At 40.6% G+C, this 19,864-nt stretch overlaps 1 protein-coding gene and 1 long non-coding RNA gene across 6 annotated transcripts in view; one reads left to right on the top strand and one right to left on the bottom strand.

Moving 5' to 3' along the window:
* Positions 1-19,864, bottom strand: part of PRLR (prolactin receptor) — a 311,196-nt gene that overhangs the window by 182,544 nt on the left and 108,788 nt on the right. The gene's annotated exons all lie outside the window — the stretch shown is intronic.
* On the top strand, positions 14,156-15,191 carry LOC117355024. Its single transcript, XR_004538264.1, has 3 exons — positions 14,156-14,310; positions 14,446-14,527; positions 15,060-15,191. It is a non-coding gene; the product is annotated as an uncharacterized LOC117355024 (long non-coding RNA).

Below are 19,864 nucleotides of genomic sequence, written 5' to 3'. Positions count from 1 at the left end.
CTACTTTCTTCTTAAAATTTCCATGTAAATGCCTGATATCATATGGAAATGATAAATATGTGTTTTTTGATCCAGCCCAGGTGGAAGATTTTATTAAAGAGAAACCTTTGTTGAAAGTTTAATTCCTAATATTCAGTTTATTTTTGGAGGATGATGTATAATATATATATTAGCCATTTGCCTGTTCCTAGATAGTAGATAGAAAGATTTGCTTTGATGTTTTATTTGTACTGGCTATCAGTTTTAATGTGAACTAGGACATTGTTGAAATAGTTTCCTTATATTATGTTAATCCCCGATTGGGAATTTACATTTGTATTTTCTGTGTTCATTCATGCATGTTTGTTACAAAGATATTGTAATGAATAATCAAATAAATAAAGAAAAAAAAAAAAAAAAAAAAAACAAATAGGCTTAATGTATCTAAGCACCAGCTATTAAAGTTCGTTATCCCTCAGTCCTTAATGATCTTTTTCACATCTAGGAATTCCTTCAGATGGTTTGGAGAAAAAAAAGTGTATTTGACTCCCAAATACTTAACCAAGCATTTGCAGGGGTATGCTAGAAGAAATGTTGCTCCCAAATTAATAGTATCTTGACGCATAGAAAGAAATTCTTTCCTCCGTTCTTGCGTAGTCTTTGCGACGTCAGGGTATATCCATATTTTCTGTTCCCCAAATAACTTTTGTGAATTTTTAAAGAACAATTTCATAATCATATTCACATCTTGTTCAAAAACAAATGATACTAAGAGCGTAGCTCTATCAACGTCAACAGTTATTGTTTGTTCAAGAAGAGCAGTCACGTCAGCAAATTCTATTTCTTTATCTTTTATTCTTCTATCTTTCTCAATCTCATTCTCTCCTCCTTCTCTTCCAGGTATCTTCTTATTTGGTAAATAGTAAATTTTGTTTATTGGAGGAATACAATTTGAGGAAATCTTTAAATTTTCAATCAAATATCTTTTCAATAAGTCAAAAGGCAATATACCCGGAATTTGGGGAAAATTTAAAATACGGAGGTTCAAGCGTCTATTAAAATTTTCAAATTGCTCTAATTTTTTATGAATAGAAGTACTATCTTTAATAGAAGCCACCTTAAACTGTTGTAGATGCAGTATCTTCTCCTGCATTTGCTTAGTTTGAACAACAGAGTTCAATTTCATTGTTTCCACAGTTTTAGTCAATGAGTCTAAGTTCTCCACTATTTTAGTTACCTCCTCCGAAGATTTTTCCATTTTTGTCTCCATCCGCTGAAGCAAAGACCAGATGTTGTGTAAGGAAACCTCCGTCGGTGAAGACAAATTCTCCCCACTCTTGCTTGCTTCCATCAGCTGACCAAACTCGGATGCCGTACCCCCGCCAGGAGACCCCGCGCCTCCACTTCCGGGATCGCGTGCCTCCCGCCCCAGCGCCTCGGTGGTCGCTGGACACGGAGGTGTGAGGGCAACCGGAGGAGACAAGGATGTTTCAATGCCCGAAAGGGCAAGCGACTCCCTCAACTCGCCGCCCAAAGCCAGGCTCTCCACTCCGGAAAATGCTGGTGCCGGAAGAGCAGAAAAGAAGCGGTCCATGGTTTGCTGGAGCGGGGTGGATGCCAGGGCCGGTGAGGAAGGACCCCTAACCACCCCTTTCCTCTTCGTATGGGGCATCAAGGTATAATTATTTATTAAAGAAATGCAAACTCGAAGAGATCTCGACTCGTCTCTCACTGCTCCTCACCGCTCCCCAAATTTCTAGATCTCGATTTCTCACCAGCGTTGGAACTCGAAAGGGCTCACCGCTCGCCCTCCACACCTCAGCAAGGCGCCAGACACCCACGACCTATTATAGTCAAAGTGCTCCGATTTCAACAAGCACTATCGATTTTGATCACCGCCAAGGGAAAGGCTTCGATGCTCTACCAGGGCAGAAAGATAATCATCGTTCCTGATCTTGCTCCGGCAACTGCCGCGAAGCGCAAAACATTTCTGTCACTACGCCAGGACCTCAAAGATCTAGGGGCACAATATGGCCTTTTCTATCCGGCCCGTCTCCGTGTGACATATCATAACAAGACTGACAACTACTCCGATCCTGAAGTATTGCGCTCCTGGATCCATCAGACCAAAATGGGGTGATCGGAGTTTCCTGATCTGCACAACCCTCATCTACCTTATATTTGCAGTTATACTATCTGCCTGTACCAGAACAACACTCGACTAGACCCCTCTTCGGACTACTCTTACTGAACTCCACCTTCTTATAATCCCTTCACTAGCGTATTTTTGGGTCATTTTATTTCACTGCACAACAAAGTTTTTGCTTCCTGAACACTGCTGGGTGTTTCTTATAGAATTTTGGGTGCTGATCATGAATATTACATCAAAAATTACCCATCACGTACCATTTCAGAGAAATCTTCAATTTTGTCGTGATTTTTTCTTATATTTGGATGCAAACAATTTTTTCTCCCATAAGTGTCTTATCAACAACGGTTTGTGCCGCCTGGGTATGTCCATGCATAAAATCTAGCCAGGTTGGAAGCTGTTTTATGGAAGATGACATCCTGGGCATGTCTGGGCAGGTCTGAACGAGCTTGCGCTGTCTCACCATGCTATAATGGTGGCTTCCATACACCGATCCTGCTCATTTGGTTAATATAGATAGTCCGTGTGTGTATATAGTATCAGTATAGTAAAGTATAGTAGTATAGTAGCTGTAGCAATATAACAGTAAGTAAGCTTGATGCTATAGACGTTTTGGTGTCGGGCAATATGTCTCGTCGGTGTCGTAACAGCCGCGACACATTCTGCTATATCTGTGGGGAATATACACTTACGCCTCAGAGACGTTCGATGACTGCCCTTGTAAAGAAAGCCTATCATCTGTATTTTGGCTGCAAAATAGGTGATCAAGACAAGCAATGGGCGCCTCACATTTGCTGTGCGACATGTGCTGTTAGTCTGAGAGCCTGGCTCAGAGGTACTCGAAAGACGATGCCATTTGCTGTTCCGATGATATGGCGAGAACAGAAAGACCATGTGACGGACTGTTATTTCTGTTTGACTAATGTGTCTGGTTTCTCTGCCAAAAACAAGAAGTCAATTGAATATCCTAATCTGCCTTCAGCAATGAGACCCATGCCACATGATGACAGTCTTCCAGTTCCGAAACCACCAGAGGATTGGACCTTAGACGAACCAGATGAAGAAACTGCAGTGCAGGGTTCTAACAGTGACATTGACCCGGATTTTGAACCATCCTCATCAGGCGATCCACATCTGATAACACAGTCCGAATTGAACGATTTGGTCAGAGATTTGGGTCTGTCAAAAGCAAAAGCTGAGCTGCTAGGTTCGAGACTGCAGGAATGGTGTTTGCTATCACCAGGTACGAAAATTTCTGTGTTTCGAGACCGGCATCATGATATAACCAAATTTTTTGCACAAGTCGACAGTCTCTGTTTCTGTTGTGACATTGAAGGATTGTTCTCGGTCTTTGGTTGTGATCACAACCCGGAAGAGTGGCGTCTTTTCATTGATTCGTCAATGTTAAGCCTGAAAGCTGTTCTGTTGCACAATGGCAACGTTTATCCTTCAGTACCTGTTGGCTATGCAGCACATATGAAAGAAACATATGAGAATATGGAAATGTTACTAAAGTATGTCCAGTATACCAGGTATAACTGGAATATCTGTGGAGACCTCAAAGTCGTTGCTCTGTTACTAGGACTGCAGCTTGGCTATACAAAGTACTGCTGTTTCATCTGCGAATGGGACAGCCGAGACAGAGAGTCGCACTATTCTAGAAAGAACTGGCCACTCCGTAAAAAGTTAGTTCCAGGACAGAAAAATGTAGCACATGAATCGCTTGTTGACCCGACAAAGATATTTTTGCCTCCTCTTCACATTAAACTGGGACTCATGAAGAATTTTGTGAAAGCAATGAACAAGGAAGGGGAAGGTTTTCGTTATTTAAGACAGATGTTCCCAAGAATAACTGATGCCAAGATCAAAGAGGGTATTTTTGTTGGCCCCCAGATCAGACATGTTATGAGTGACAAGCGATTTGAAGATCTGTTAGTTGGGCCGGAAAAAATTGGCTGGAAAGCCTTGAAAGACGTTGTTGACAATTTTCTGGGCAATTACAGAGCCCCAAACTACATTCAGCTGGTAGACAAACTTCTCAAAGCATACAAGAGAATGAAGTGCAATATGTCACTCAAGATTCATTTCCTCCATTCACACTTGGACTTCTTCCCCGCAAATCTCGGTGCTGTGAGTGACGAGCACGGTGAAAGGTTTCATCAAGACATAGCTACGATGGAGAAACGATACCAGGGCAATTGGAATCCGTCAATGCTTGCCGACTATTGTTGGATGCTACAACGTGATGCACCAGACACTGAATATAAAAGAAACTCGGGAGCAAAACACTTTTAATTCTGTTTCATTTAGTCGCTTGTGCGAAACGTAAACTTGACTATATATTTTATTGTCAGTAAACATAAAAATGTCTATTTCTCATAGTTCTTACGTGATGCAGTAAAACCAAAACCATATTTGAGCATACCAAGTTGGTACCTGTCATAATCACCAAAAACTTTTCAGGAATCAAGACTTAACCAAAAAATTGTTGTGCAGTGTTGCTACGCTGTTGGTTTGGATCTCCATTTTGTTTTTCGACCCCTTCTTTTCCCGCCTTCTTCTTCCTCCCTCCTTTTCGTTCCTCCCTTTTAATTCCTACTTACTGTCTCTCCTATTTTACTCCCGCTCATGGTCTCTTCCTAAATTTCTTTTATTGCTAAGTTACGCCTGCCTATCTCTGCTCCCTTTTCTTTCTTTTCCTTGTACCGTCTTTGTACTGTGCTCCTTACTGTATAAATTTGATCTATATTAATTCCCCTCTCCCGCTGCCTTACTTTATAGCTCAGCTTATGAAATACCGCAATCCTTCTATGAACTTGATTGCTTCTTTTCCTTTCTTCTTTTCCAGGGGCACCTCTCTACCTCTGTAATGAACTATCTGTACTATTATGATTTATTGCCTGATTCCTCTTCCCGATTAACTGCAATAAAATTGACTGATGAGTTTTTTCCTACTGCTACGCTCCTACGATACCTGTAATTACCCTGAACTATAAGTATTATTAATTTTACGGATCTCGATTTGTTTTATGGACTAAATGCACTTTCATGATGAATGAATTTAACCATTTTGCCACAATCTTTCTATCTCTCAAATGCAATGAATTTTACTTATACTCTGAACTTTGCCTTAGATTTACTTAATGATTAAATATACCTGTTATGCTAGATGAAATTCTTTTTGATACCATGCCCACACTCTATTTTCAATCAATTGAATGTTTCATAATATTTTGAATCTAAGCTCTGATACTCCCTGTGATTACTGGCACCCCGATTGCTTGATGAAATCTTTTTTGAACTGTTATGTTCCCTCTGTCCCTCTCCCCTTATGAATTGTTATTATTATCATGAATTTTGAGTTGGATATTTCTATAAGAACCTGTACCTTACTTGTTTGATGAACTTTATTTATTATCCTATCCTCACTGATCCCACATTGGGTTGTACTGCTTTTACCACGCTGCATATATTCTGTATTTTTCTACTACTTTCACTCCTGACTTTATATTTTATCATGTACCTTATTAGACTGACACATTTCCCCTTTTTTTTTGAATCATCTTTCTTCTGATTTTTCCTGCTTATGTTAATTTGCTAGCATTCCTGGATCTGAATATCATTTACTTGCATTGAGACTTCCTAAAGTGTTCTCAATAAGCTGCTGTGGGGTTTAAATTCTCTAGGATCTACTTGTGCTGTACACACATGGTGGGGCTGGATACTAAAAATGATGTAGGGTTGGTGTTTATTCTCGGGGATTGACTCTACAGGTTGTTATGTTTCCTCTTCTGCCTGTCGTTATCCCTCTGAGTCCTCTTACTGTTGGATTCTCTGTGTTGACCTGTTCCGGTATTTTGTTCACCCTAATTTTTCACAACTACTGTTGTTACCTTTCATGGTTGAAGGGTACATTATTATTCTCTTATTTACCATAGTTGGTATTTGTTCTCCTTCTTTGTATAATTATATTACAATGTTTTTGTATTACTTACCATTGTTGGTATCAGCATTATATCTCCTGGCCTTATAGTGGGTTGCTTGTTGCCTTGCCACTGCTTCTTGGGCAAACTGGCACTCTCTGCTTTCTCCCTCTCCTCCTGGAGGTGGTTCCTGATCCTCACTCTCTTCTGGATTTTATCTTTCTCTTACTTCTTTCTCTTGTTCTTTCTTGGGGCGGGCATCCCCTTCGGGGATATACATCTCATACAATTTCTACTACACTACTATGACATCCATTAGGATCGCTTCCTGGAATGTCAATGGTATAAACCAAGCCTTAAAATGCAAGAAAATTATGGACTATCTTATACTAAAAAATTATGATATTCTGTTTTTACAGGAAACTCACCTTAATTCTAAGGACTGTTCCCTACTCAAGATTCCTGGTTTCCTCACACACATATTCTCTCCAGCACTTCATAAGAAAAGAGGAGTTTCCATCTTGCTCAAATCATCTCTTCAGGCCAATATCCTTCATCAATCCTCTGATCTTAAGGGTCGGTGGATAATTGCCACAGTGCTCATAGGAGAAATTAGAATCTCTTTGCTCAATCTCTATGCACCAAATATTGATACTCCCTCTTTCATGTTAACACTGCGAGACACTCTTTTAAATTTTTCTGAATATCCTTTGATAGTTGGCGGAGACTTTAACCTTCCATTGGATACCCTCCTAGACAGAATGTCTCCATCTCATTTCCGCATCCCTAAAATGTGGACTGAACTTCATAATGTCATTACAGATCTGGGTCTATGTGATCCTTGGAGACTTTTACATCCCGATGAGCGCTCATTTACATTTCACTCTGCCCCTCATCGGTCTTACTCCAGAATCGATTACTTCCTCATCTCCAAATCTCTCCTCCCTCAAATTCGAGCCTCCACCATACATCCTATCATACTATCCGATCATGCTCCTATTGGACTACATATTGAAATACAACATGTTTTTCCTAAACATGTATGGCGCCTCAACACCTCGCTTCTTTCAGAATCCACTTTTCAGGACAAAATTCATAATTTTATCTCTGAATTCTTTACTAACAATATCCCCTCCATTCCTTCCTTCAATACTGTCTGGGAGGCTTTTAAAGTAAGCCTCAGGGGAGAAGTGATCAGTTTTTTAGCATGGAAACGTAAATCGGATTCATCTAAACTCGACGTGTTGGAACGAGATATATCCACTTTGGAAAAACAACAAATTCATGACAAGCTTCCTCAGGTCTTACCGGAACTCATCCAGAAAAGAGTTGAATACAACTCTCTCTCTCGCCTAAAGGCTCAAAAAGACTTTATCATTTCTAAATCCGGTATGTATACCTCGGCCAATAAGGCTGGTCGCTCTCTAGCCAGATATCTGGCCAATCGTAAGCAACGCTCGAGAGTTGCTGCCTTGAAAAGGGAGGATGGCACTTTAGTCACTGATGATGCTTCTATCTCTCAAATTTTCACTTCCTTCTATGAGAAGCTCTACTCCTCCTCTGCGGATATCTCCACTAAGCCTAGTAATACCTTTTTCCAAGATATAGCACACCCTTCCTTATCTCAATCTCAGGCTTCTTGTCTAGAAGCACCCATTCTGGAATCAGAGATCTTAAAAACTATTAATTTGCTCGCCTCTCATAAATCTCCAGGGCCGGACGGCTATCCAATCGAATTTTATAAGACTTTCTCTAGCGATCTAGTCCCGATGCTGAAACAACTTTATGACTATCTATTTTCTTTCCCAGACGATCAAGGGAGTTTTACTGAGGCTCACATCATTGTTCTCCCCAAATCTGGGAGGGATGACACTAATGTAGCTAACTACAGACCCATTTCACTGTTAAATACTGACTGTAAAATTCTGGCGAAAATTCTGACTCTTCGTTTGGATAAAATTCTGGGTATCCTTATTCATCCGGATCAAATAGGTTTCATGCGAAACCGTTTTATTGGAGACAACGCACGTACTTTTAATGCCATTCTTGACTTAGCTCACTCCTCTACTGATCCCCTGGTTGCGATATCCCTTGATGCTGAGAAAGCTTTTGATATGGTTGAATGGAGTCACCTATTTACCTCTCTATCCTGGTTTGGCTGTGGTCCGAATTTTGTTGATTGGGTTCGAATTCTCTATACCAAACCTTCATCCAGACTGAGGATTAACGATTCCCTCTCCTCCCCTGTCCATCTTAATAGAGGTACACGCCAGGGTTGTCCTCTCTCACCGCTCCTCTTCAACCTAGCTTTTGAACCTCTCTTGTTAGCCATCCGTCAACATCCTCATCTTCTAGGGATCCAAGTTGGATCTATACAGGTTAAAACTCTGGCCTATGCTGATGACTTACTTGTATTCCTCTCCAAACCAGCTTCCTCTATCCCTATTTTACTTCAATTGGTTTCTGATTTCTCCTCAGGATCGGGTTACCGCATTAATTGGGACAAATCTGAAATTATGCCTCTTAACGATGTCACCTCCTTATCTGATTGCGGTCCGGTCTCCTTTCGATGGGCAGACTCCTCCCTGAAATACCTCGGAACTCTCTTTCATCAGGATACTAATACTATGATGTCCATCAACTTATCAGCTATAACTACCAAAGTAGATACTCTCTTAAAAAGGTGGTCTCCTCTTTCAGTGTCCTGGTGGGGGCGGCTGGAAGCTATCAAAATGACCATCTCCCCGATTATCAACTACTATCTCTCCATGCTTCCTAGATTAGCCCCCAAAGCTTTTTACAAATCCATAGAGAGCAAGCTATCAGATTATCTTTGGAATAGAAAACCTCCTCGTATTTCAATGAAAATTCTCAAATCTTCCAAGGAGGACGGTGGGGTGGGCTTCCCCGATTTCTTTTTATACCATATCGCAGCATTACTTCGCTATAGCTCTATATGGTTACAGGTCATGGACACGGATAATGACTATGCTGCCTGGGTTCACATTGAACAATATCTTTCAAACCATATTCCCATATCTTGCTTACCATATATCTCTCCGTCCACTCTTCCTTCTAAATCTGTTACCATTTCCGCAACTCTTCAGGCTATACAACATTTTGATACCTTCTCCAATTCTGATAGAAGACATACTTTGGCTGCTCCTTTGTGGTACAACTCCTTATTCAACATAGATAATCGTTTCATTCGCTGGCACTTATGGATTGATAAAGGTATATGGTCACTGGGTCAAGTAATGAACAAAGAAACCTTATTGTCCTTCTCTCAGATTATGGATAAATTCAACTTACCCCCTTCAGAATGTTTTCACTGGCTTCAACTTTCTCACTGCCTGAAAAAATACTCTCCTATTTTCACCTTCTCTCAGACATCCCATTTTATCACCCTATCTCAACAGGGCTTTCTTCTAGGACATTCGACCTCTCTCTTCTATAAAGAACTTAGATCGCATCTTTTCCCTAGATCCAACAGGACCACCAACACCTGGGCGAATTTTATCTCTTGGCGCGGCTCTGACGAGGATTGGGTACGATACTTCTGTAAAATTATTCGACCCACCGCCTCTGCTAGCTTGACTCAATCACTCTACTTTTTAGCATACCATGTTTTCTGGACACCTTACAAGTTGTTTCGAGCTGGACTTAGGGACTCTAATCTTTGCTGGCATTGTTCTGCGGAAATGGGCAATCTTCACCATCTTGTCCCATTCTCGCCTCATTCTGGACTAAAGTATGGGGACTTATTCGGCGTATATTACCTATCACATCTGATTTCACTTTTGACATTCTCCTCTTTAGGTCTCTGGCAGTGATAGACCCACTTACCTCTAGTCAACAATCTCTCCTTAACATACTGATTGCCCTTACGATCCAAATGATCCTCCACAACTGGAAATCTGCAGATACCCTTAACATCGTGTTCTGGTGGAACTCAGTTCTCATGATTCATTCATACGAGATCAAAGCGGCAGAGTTCTCTAATAGATCCCTGACCATATCTCGCATTTGGGAACCTATACAACATTTTTCTTTATAACCGTTGACTTCCCAGATGGCTATATTCTGAATTACTGTTCTTTACATTTGATATATAACTACTTATTATGGATGTTGATGCCCGCCCTGCTCTCCATCTTTTTGATCTTCTCCTTCTTTTCCAATCATCTGGATTAACTGCTTCATATCACCTGATCTCTTCATCTCTTTTCTTTCCTCCTCCTCTCCAGGATTAGGATATATTTGGCATTGAGATATCATGGTACCTTATTATTGTTAAGACGATCTACTTCACTTCTTTATGTTATGCTCTAGAGTGTACTAAGGCATTATTTTTGTCAATGTATATTTATCTTTCTCAATGCATTCCTTGCCGAATACTTTTGTGTTTTATTTTATCTTTGAAAATCAATAAACATATTTGAACTTGAAATGTCTACTGCTCATTGCTATTAAACTTATTCTGACTAATTGGAAGAATGCTGGTAACCTCACGTATAATTTATGGTGGCACAATGTATGCTTGATCATGCGATATGAGCGTTGTTTTGCTGAGAGATGTGGATGTATACATACACATGAACAGAGATGGGCTTTGCTGTCTTCTTATTGTGAACTAATATAGATAGTCTACCGTTCTGTATATTCCTTTTGCATCTGCCTATTTAGATTCTTTTGTATTTGCAATATTAGGAATAACTGTCATTGATTAGTGCAGATTGTTTGTTGGTTTATTCTTGAACATGATTCTGCTATGTATTCACTTTTTATGATACTGTACTTTAAATGTTTAATAAACATATTGAAATGAAAAAAGCATAGGAAGGCATTGGCAAATAATTGCATGATCAGCATTTTCTTAAAGTTCATCCTCCCAATACAGAATCGCAAAATACCAGGCAGGGCATTCCATCGTTCTAGCCACAGATATCACTGATGCTCCGATCTTAACATGCATTATCGACATTCTTCCCTCCAAACTTAATTTCATCCCATTTTCAGATCTGAGCTCTCTTTTCGGTTTATAGATTTCAAAACATTCTTGTAAGATCTTTGGAGAAGCATGATACAGTGTCTGGTGTATAATTGCAGCAATCTTAAACTGCACTCTGCTGCATTGGTAACCAGTGTAGTTTCTTCAACACAGGAGTTATATGAGTACTTCTTGAAACCCAAAACACAGCAATGTCTAAAACACAAGTGCTGTTATTTAGTTTTCACAAATTTTCAAAATCCCAGTCACTGTGCTAATTTCTGACTACAGGTTTTACAGTTCATTAGTTATGTCAGGTGGTAGGCAATTTTCCCAGTTGTTTTAAAGGACATTAAGATGAATTTCATATTTGTATAATGTACACAGCTGACTTTCAGCAGAGCTAATTGTTAACAACCTCCCCCCCCAGAGTAGTTTGGGTTGGATAAGGTATCCTGTGTTAATAACTGAATAAATCACTGCTCTATAAATGAAGAAGCCCAGAATCAGCAGGTTGTGGCTGGATGGCGGAGGGGCAGGAGGTAAGGAAGGGTCGACTTTGCCAAAAATATTTTCTCCCCTCATCTGATCTTTTCTATGGATTTAACCTACTGTTGACTTAAGTAAAAATTATCCCATTTTATTAAGCCAAGGTAGAGCTCTAAATACTCCAACGCTGTTCCGACGCTCATAGAATTCCTATGAGTGTCCGAGCAGTGTAGGAGCATTTAGGCATAGATTCTATAAAGTGCGCCTAACTTTAGGCATGGTTTAGATGTCCGATTTAACTGGATAATAAGCCATTTAAGGGTCTTAACAAGCGTTAATTGGGACTTAGACGAAGATAGGCATCAGATAGATGTTCTCAGAACATAGACGCCAGTTTAGAGAAAAGTCATGTCTAAGGTTGTAGACGTGGGCGTAACAGGGGCGTTACCTGGGTATGGTTAAGGATAGGCATCACATAGACGCTACTTAGGCGGCAGACCGCGTCTAAAATGTAGGCGAAGGTACAGCTGGTCTAAGTGTAGTTTTTGCTTCATTTCAATGCAGTTTCAGCTTTCTTTGCAGGAGACTTCCTATAGATGCAAGTTAGGCATGCTTTCCGCTTCCACAACAATATTCCCTATAGTGAGTTTGAATATGTTTTTTTTTTCTTCTTTCTCCCTCCTAATAGATTTAATAAGCCGCCATATCAATAGAGCACATCAATATAAACATATTGTATGCAAAAATAGTACTTTTCTGCCCAAACAATAATATGATTTACTCATTACATCACCTTTGGCTTTCCTGCTTAAAAAGAACCCCCTTTTTTCTCAACAAACAAGAAAGAACATGAAAAACATATCATTATTGCACACATTACTTCATTTCTCAGCGCTTAAAAAGAGAAAAACCAGATACAGACCTTAACATGCATTTTCCCTCATTCCAAAATGGAGCTCTTCAGCTTCACAAAGCTGATCTCACTGTGACATCATCAAGCTACACCTTCAAGGTAGTATGCCACAATTAAAAGATGCACTGGGTGTTGAACTCACAACCTCTGTATGACAGCACAGGACTTTAACCCATAGAGCTACTCAGGTGGATCTCACTGCCCTTTCATATCATAGTTGACTGACCTGACTATGTATCATCTGATTAGCTATCATATCACAATCACCACAAAGAAAGCATTTGTGGCTCACCAGGTTAATGCGCCTTGTCTATCTTCTCAAATACCCCAGTTCAAATTCCACCTTCACTCATTTTAACAACTTCCTATTAGCTGTCATAAGAGGGTCTAGATGGTGGACTTTACCATTTTTAGCAGCACATTTCCCTTCCCAGGCAAACTTATTTTCTCCTTCCCATGGCTAGGACATCCTAAGCTGTCATGGGAGGAAACTTCTCTTCTGACAGAAAGATGCCATTTGTGGCTCACCAGGTTAATGTGCCTTGTTGCACCTTGTCCATCTTCTGAAGTTCCTTGGTTCAAATCGCACCCTCACTATCACTCATTTTAACAGCATTTTAACAGCTCTCATAAGTGGTGGACTTTGCTGTTTTTCATCAGCATTCTACAGTTTGCAGGCACAGATGCATCAGATACATTCATCTTCTCTCTGCTACAAGCCATTGTGGTAGGAATGGATTTCCTTCTATCCAATATCCACACAGGTCAACAGGTAGAAGAGTTTACTAAAACTTCAGAGGGCTTGGACAGGTATTGAAGGAAGGTACATGTTTTTGAGATGTACCCTAGAGACATTCCTGTTGGTATATTCAGCTTGGCTGGTTGTGGTTTCATGCTTGAGGAGTGTGTGTTGGGGTGGGGGAGGGGGTTTAGGATGAGAGAGAACAGGCTGCTTTATACACATGAGAATTGCTGCAAATCATTTTAAAGATCAACTCAAATATGTTTAAGCAAAGGAATGGCCAAAGAGTTTGAAGGTTTTCTGGTAGAAAAATGAATATCAAATATCTGCTAACCGCACTTAAGACTTGAACCCCAGATGTATGGAAGATAAAAGCAGCACCTTAAGGCATAGAGCTATAGAGAGAACTTTATTTAGAATTTGGTAACAGACTAAGCATATGAGAAATGGCTTCTAGTAAAAGCTTTGAGAAGTGAAGGAATTGATTAAAAGTCAGTACAAGTGTGTTTGCCCAAACCACACCTAAAGCACGCCCAATCAGATTTGAATGTTTTCTGGCGGGAAGTTCAAACGGTGCCGATGACTTCAGACGCTACTTAGGCATCCTTAGTATAAGAAGGTCCATCAGAGCAGTGTTTTCTCTTTTACCACTCCTATTTTGTGTTACTGCTTATGCAGATATCTGAGACCTTACCTTTCTTAATTATCTTTTAACCTTTCCTTTCCTATATCTGCCACAACTCTCCATTTCATAGGACCATTATCAGCTATATTAATTTGCAATTTTGATGTTTTCATTTTTCCAGGAACAAATCTAGTTGAGAATGATATATTGCTAGCTATTTAGGTGCCTTTATTAGATAAAAGCTCAGGCAGAACTGATTTCTTCTTTTGGATTCCTTTTGGTGATTCTCCATTAACTTTTTCTTCCCTTGATATCTGCCAGAATTCTCTCCATTCCACAGGGTCATTAGCAGGTCTGAGAATGTGACAATAAGATGTGGTTCCAGGAGTCTTGGCTGAAAAAACCCCATGCTGTTTGAAACTTTGGTAACAGTACAAAGGATATGCAAGTTACATGAATATGTGGAACCCATAGCAGTGCTTTTTGTCATAGAGCTAAAGGTAAATCTTTTAAGAGTCCTAATTGTTAGGTATCCTTATTATAAAAAAGGAACTGTTCATTCTAGCTGTTATTCTGAGACTGGGAGACCACAGATGTCTGTCTGAACGTTTCCCCCCTTTATCTCCTGATTTCAGGCTCCCAGAGTAGGTCTGTTCAAACTGGGTTCAGCACAGCTTGCACCTGGACAAAGCTCAAATCCCAACACAGAAAGAATAGGTGAGAATGATGTACTGCAACCTTTTATCTACATTTTCAGAATGTTTCACACTTTTTTTTCCTTCAGAAGGGTGTACTGATAGAAGATTTTCAGAGAAAACAGTCAATTGGTGAGTTTTTTTTACAAAGGTACGCTAAATCCATGCATGCACTAACTAAGTTTTAACGCACGCTGAAGCTGCACTGTTTAGGCACCGTTAGCGTGTGCTAAAGGTTAACGCGTGCATGTTATCCTATGCATGCGTTAGTAGTTAGCACATGCAGGTGATTGAGGCCAACAGCGTGGCAGATTTCAAAAATAAATGGGACATTCATGTGGGATCTCTAATGAGGTGAGGGCAGGGGGTGGTGAGCAAAATCAAACAGAAGGGTCAATGGAGTGGGCAGACTTGATGGGCTTTGGCCCTTTTCTGCCGTCATTTTTCTATGTTTCTATGTTTCTATGCGTGATTTAGTGCACCTTTGTAAAAGATAGCCTAAAACTCACCAATCAACTCTTAATTTGTCTCAATCCATCTTCCTTTTTCTTCAGCCTGCCTTCTCCTACCAGGAGCAGATTCTGGGACCTTAACAATTCAGTAACAACTTGGATCTATGAGTGCCTTACTGTGCATACCTGTCATCCATCTCATCGAACTGCAGTTGCTGCTTTCTTTGACTATGCAATAAAAATCTTATACCACTTTTCACCTTGTGCTTATTTATACTGAGTAGCAGCCAGGCATTAGTGTTTCCTTAATAAACACCACTTCAGCTACTTGGTCACATTGACCTTAGTCTTATCTAGTGTTCCATGAGGTCTGCTGGTGTGTCTCTTGCCTCACAGCCAGCAACCAGCATATTTGAGAACATGGTTAACTAATGGGGCTTGTAAATTCCTAGTTACAATCCGGGATTTATGTTATTTGCAGATAAGTCCATGCTTAAAGTGAAATTGATATTAAGTTTATATATTTATTTAAAGAGAGAAAAGAATACAGTACATAAAGCACAAAGCACTTTAAAATTAGAATAAAGAGTTGTTAAGGTAAAAAGAAATAACGAGTTGAGATTTAAAAAGTTTTTTGAGCAAGTGATGTAAAGCTCACCGCGATGAAAAAATATTGAGGCGGTGGAGTGGTGGGGCTGAGGCTCATTGAAAACCCAATGCCATAATAGAAGTCAAAGATAAACCTAAAAAGGAGGGGTTTTAGAGGTGTTTAGAAAACGAGTTGAAATTATTACCTCTAAAAAGAAAGAGAAAATAGATTGAAACATCATCTTATTATTAAGAAACTGAGGTATCCTTTTAAACATGGCATATTTTGTTACTTTTTTGGTTTTTATACTGTTGGAAGTATACAATTCTGAAATCATGAAGAAAAAAAGTTTAACAGGGCAGTGTTGTGTCTCCTAGCAGAATTAACTGCCATTCACTACCTATAAGGAGTAATCTAATCAAATCAGAATTGCTATTATTGTATGGTTCATTGTCTAGCACAGCGGATTAGCATGCCACATTTTATCAATATGCACACTGATATTCCCAGATCAACTCTCACTGAAACTAATATATTATAAATATCCTTTTAAACATGGTATACTGTGTTTTTATTATCCTTTTAATGATGGTATAGTTTGGGTTAATTGTGTTAAAGCTTACAGTCCTGAAATAATGATCAGTAAAATCAGTAAAAAAAAACACCTTTTTATATATAACATCATAGGGATGTCTATATGGCGACGTCTATATGGGGGATATGTACGTCTATATAAAGATGTCTACATGAGGACGTCGGTTCGATGCCTAAGTAGCGTCTAAGTGACGCTGATTGGCACTTACGCTTCAAGGACGTCTAAACCACGCCTAAAGTTAGACGCACCTTACAGAATCTAGGCTTTAGTACCCCGGGCCGCAGTAGAAACCTCTACCACAGCTTAACATAATTTAAAAACTCACTTGAATACCGCAAATACCATTAAGTTCTATGCGATTCATAGAGATTAGCGATACAAATGAATTAACAACCAGAAATTGAAAGGGGACAGGTTTAGAACAAATGCTAGGAAGTTCTTTTTTACACAGAGGGTGGTGGACACATGGAACGCGCTTCCGGAGGATGTGATAGGCCGGAACTCTGTACAGGGGTTCAAGGAGGGTTTAGATAGGTTCCTGGAGGATAAAGGGATAGAGGGGTACAGATAGAACTTGAGGTAGGTTATAGAAGTGGTCAGAAACCACTTCACAGGTCACGGACCTGATGGGCCGCCGCGGGAGCGGACCGCTGGGCAAGATGGACCTCAGTCTGACCCAGTGGAGGCAACTTCTTATGTTCTTATGTTCAGTGTCATTACAGCTGACCGGCGATCCTCTGCAGGCTGCTTTAATGTGATAGCGGGAATTCTGGATGGAGGGAGGGAAGAAAAAGAGGGCCAAAACTCAGGCCAAAAGGAAAGATGCCAGACCTCTGGGGGAGGGGAGGGAAACGGAAGGGAAGGAGACCCTGGCAAGTGAGTTATCAGAAGACAACCAGAGCCTGGGACCACAACATGATTTGAATAATGACCAGACCACAAAAGGTAGAAAAAATAATTTTATTTTCCGTTTTGTAGCTTAGTAAAAGAGGGCTTATGATAGCCTCTATATGAGTTCTCTAAATGACTTTTGTGAGCAAACAGAAAGTCAAACTATAAGTCTTGTGTTTACATATCTACATTCACAGGATTACGGACTATGATCCCTAAGATTCCTACTTCAAAAACCATGTTAAGGTTTTGAAGTTACCAGGCAGTAATAGCCAAAATGAATGGGAGGTAATTGCAAAACCAATGTGTTAACTGTAGTAGATGCTCCTCTCACTTCAGGGATTGCGGCAGTGCCACACAGAGAAAAATCAGAAGCATGTTAATGGTATAGCTAAACAGTACAATGCAGTTACCTATACCTCTCAAGGTGGCATCAACTACTCTGTTATTTTCTACATTAAAGTATGCTACAAATTTCTGTGTTAAAGCCCATTCCATGCCCTATGTTTATTGGAAACTTCTATACCGCTCCTAATTACATTGCATTAGTGATTTCTGATGTTAATTGGCACATGTATTTGGATGCATGTTATTCTATAAGGCATGTGGCCTAACTCCCATGACACATACCTTGGGTGTGTTATGGTGCTCTGAAAAGCTGACAACACAGAATTGCAGAATACTGCCTAACCATGACTAACTTGAGTGCTGGCATTTACACCAGTTTTCAGCAAGCATAAGTCCAGTGTCCAAAAGTTAGGTGTAGGATCCATGCTAAATGCTATAAAGGGGGGGGACCAGGGAGGAGGAGGACCACCTCAGGCATCATCTTGGTGGAGGCGCAGGCACCTTTCTGCCCCCCCCCCCCCCGTGCCACACTCATGCCTACCATTCCCCGCCCCCTGTACTTCTTTAAAATCTTTGCCAGTGTGAGATGCTCTAGCATGCTGCTTGTGCTGACTTGGCTCCCTCTGAAATCACTTTAGGGTCACGGGGCCAGAAGTGACATCAGAGGGAAAGCCAGCGCGAGCAGCTCGTGCTGGCAAAGATTTTAAGAGGCGGGGGGTTGGAAAGGAAGGGCACAAGTTTAATGTAGAAGGATGGGGGTGGGGGTGTAGACTAGGGCACGGGGGAGGGGGCATCATTGACCTGGGTGCCTCCTACCCTTGCTACCCCCTTGCTACATGTCCTTATAGAATGCTGGCACCTAAGTTTCAGTGCTTTTTATTGAACTTCCTCTAAAGCAGTGGTCTCAAACTTGCGGCCCGCCAGGTACTATTTTGAGGCCCTCGGTATTTTTATCATAATCACAAAAGTAAAACAAAACAGTTTCTTGATCGTTTGTCTCTTTAGCTATAAATTACAATATTATTATTCAGACTTAGCCAAAAGGAAAGATTTATAAACTATAAAGTTTTACCTCATGCAAAATTGTCATTTCTTTAAGATATTGCATGTTATTCAAAACCCTATATGGAGACAGCCCATCCTATCTAAATAACCACCTCATCCAAGCAACCTCAACCAGACACAGAAAAACACACTCTCCATTCATAACCCCCCCCCTCCCGATCAAAGAAGTAAAACAGAAAAAACTACACGATAGCCTCCTAGCCACTGAAGCCGCAAAACTAGATACCAGATCTCTAACCTACTGATAACCACCCCAGACTACAAGATATTCAGAAAAGAATTAAAAACCATTCTCTTCAAGAAATTCCTGAAACAATCCTGACATGATCCACTTTACAACTCTTGAATTGACAAATGATCTACTCTTTACAACTCTAGAAAGGACAAATGTTCTTCCATTGTACAACCTGAAAAACAACAAATGATTTTCTCTAGTTTCCCTTTCTTCCAAAATTTCTACCTACACTTTTTACCATTCAAATACTAACAAATGTTCTACTCCATACAATTTTTGAAATGACAAATGATCTACTCTTTACAACTTTAGTAATGACAAATATTCTTCCATTGTAACCCCCCTTCATAAATCTTTTGTAATCCGCCTTGAACCACAAGGTAATGGCGGAATAGAAATCTCTAATGTAATGTAATATTAACTATTTTTTCTGAGGCCCTCCAAGTACCGACAAATCCAAAATGTGGCCCTGCAAAGGGTTTGAGTTGGAGACCACTGATCTAAAGCTCATATTTAAGGTGCCAGTATTTTAAGGATTTCTTTGTAAGTCCCAACTCTTATTTAGGAGGTACTAAGTACTCCTGTGTTAACCCTGCATTTGCAGATAATGTGCACTAATGTGAATGTACTAGCTGAATTATGCCCCTACAGCCATACCCCACCCATGACATGCCCCTCATGAAAAAATTACAAGAAAACAAATAACACAATTAGCGTTTGCTGCAGGCAAATTTATTAAAAAATTTATGACCGTATTTTCACGCATATAACGCGCGCGTTATACACGATTTTACAAACCGTGCATAACCTTGCGCGTTGTACAAATTTTTTTTTACATAGTTCTCCCCCCGACGTCCGATTCACCCCCCCGCAGGACCGCTCGCACCCCACCCCGAAGGACCGCTCGCATGCACCCGCACCACCACCCCGAAGGACCGCTCGCATGCACTCCCACCCGCATCCGCACCCCCACCCTGAAGGACCGCTCGCACACCCACAGCCTCCCGACCCCCCCATCATGTAGAAGCTTCTACCGGTGCCCTGATGCTTCCTCTTGGCGGTCCCGGCCCTTCTGTGAGCCCTGCGCTGCTTCCTCTTCCGGCGGTCCCGCCCTTTCTCTGACATCAGAGAAAGGGCGGGACCGCCGGAAGAGGAAGCAGCGCAGGGCTCACAGAAGGGCCGGG

Source organism: Geotrypetes seraphini, chromosome 1 (genome assembly GCF_902459505.1).
Source record: "Geotrypetes seraphini chromosome 1, aGeoSer1.1, whole genome shotgun sequence".
Taxonomy (NCBI): domain Eukaryota; kingdom Metazoa; phylum Chordata; class Amphibia; order Gymnophiona; family Dermophiidae; genus Geotrypetes; species Geotrypetes seraphini.
This window is presented reverse-complemented; position numbering and strand designations above follow the sequence as displayed.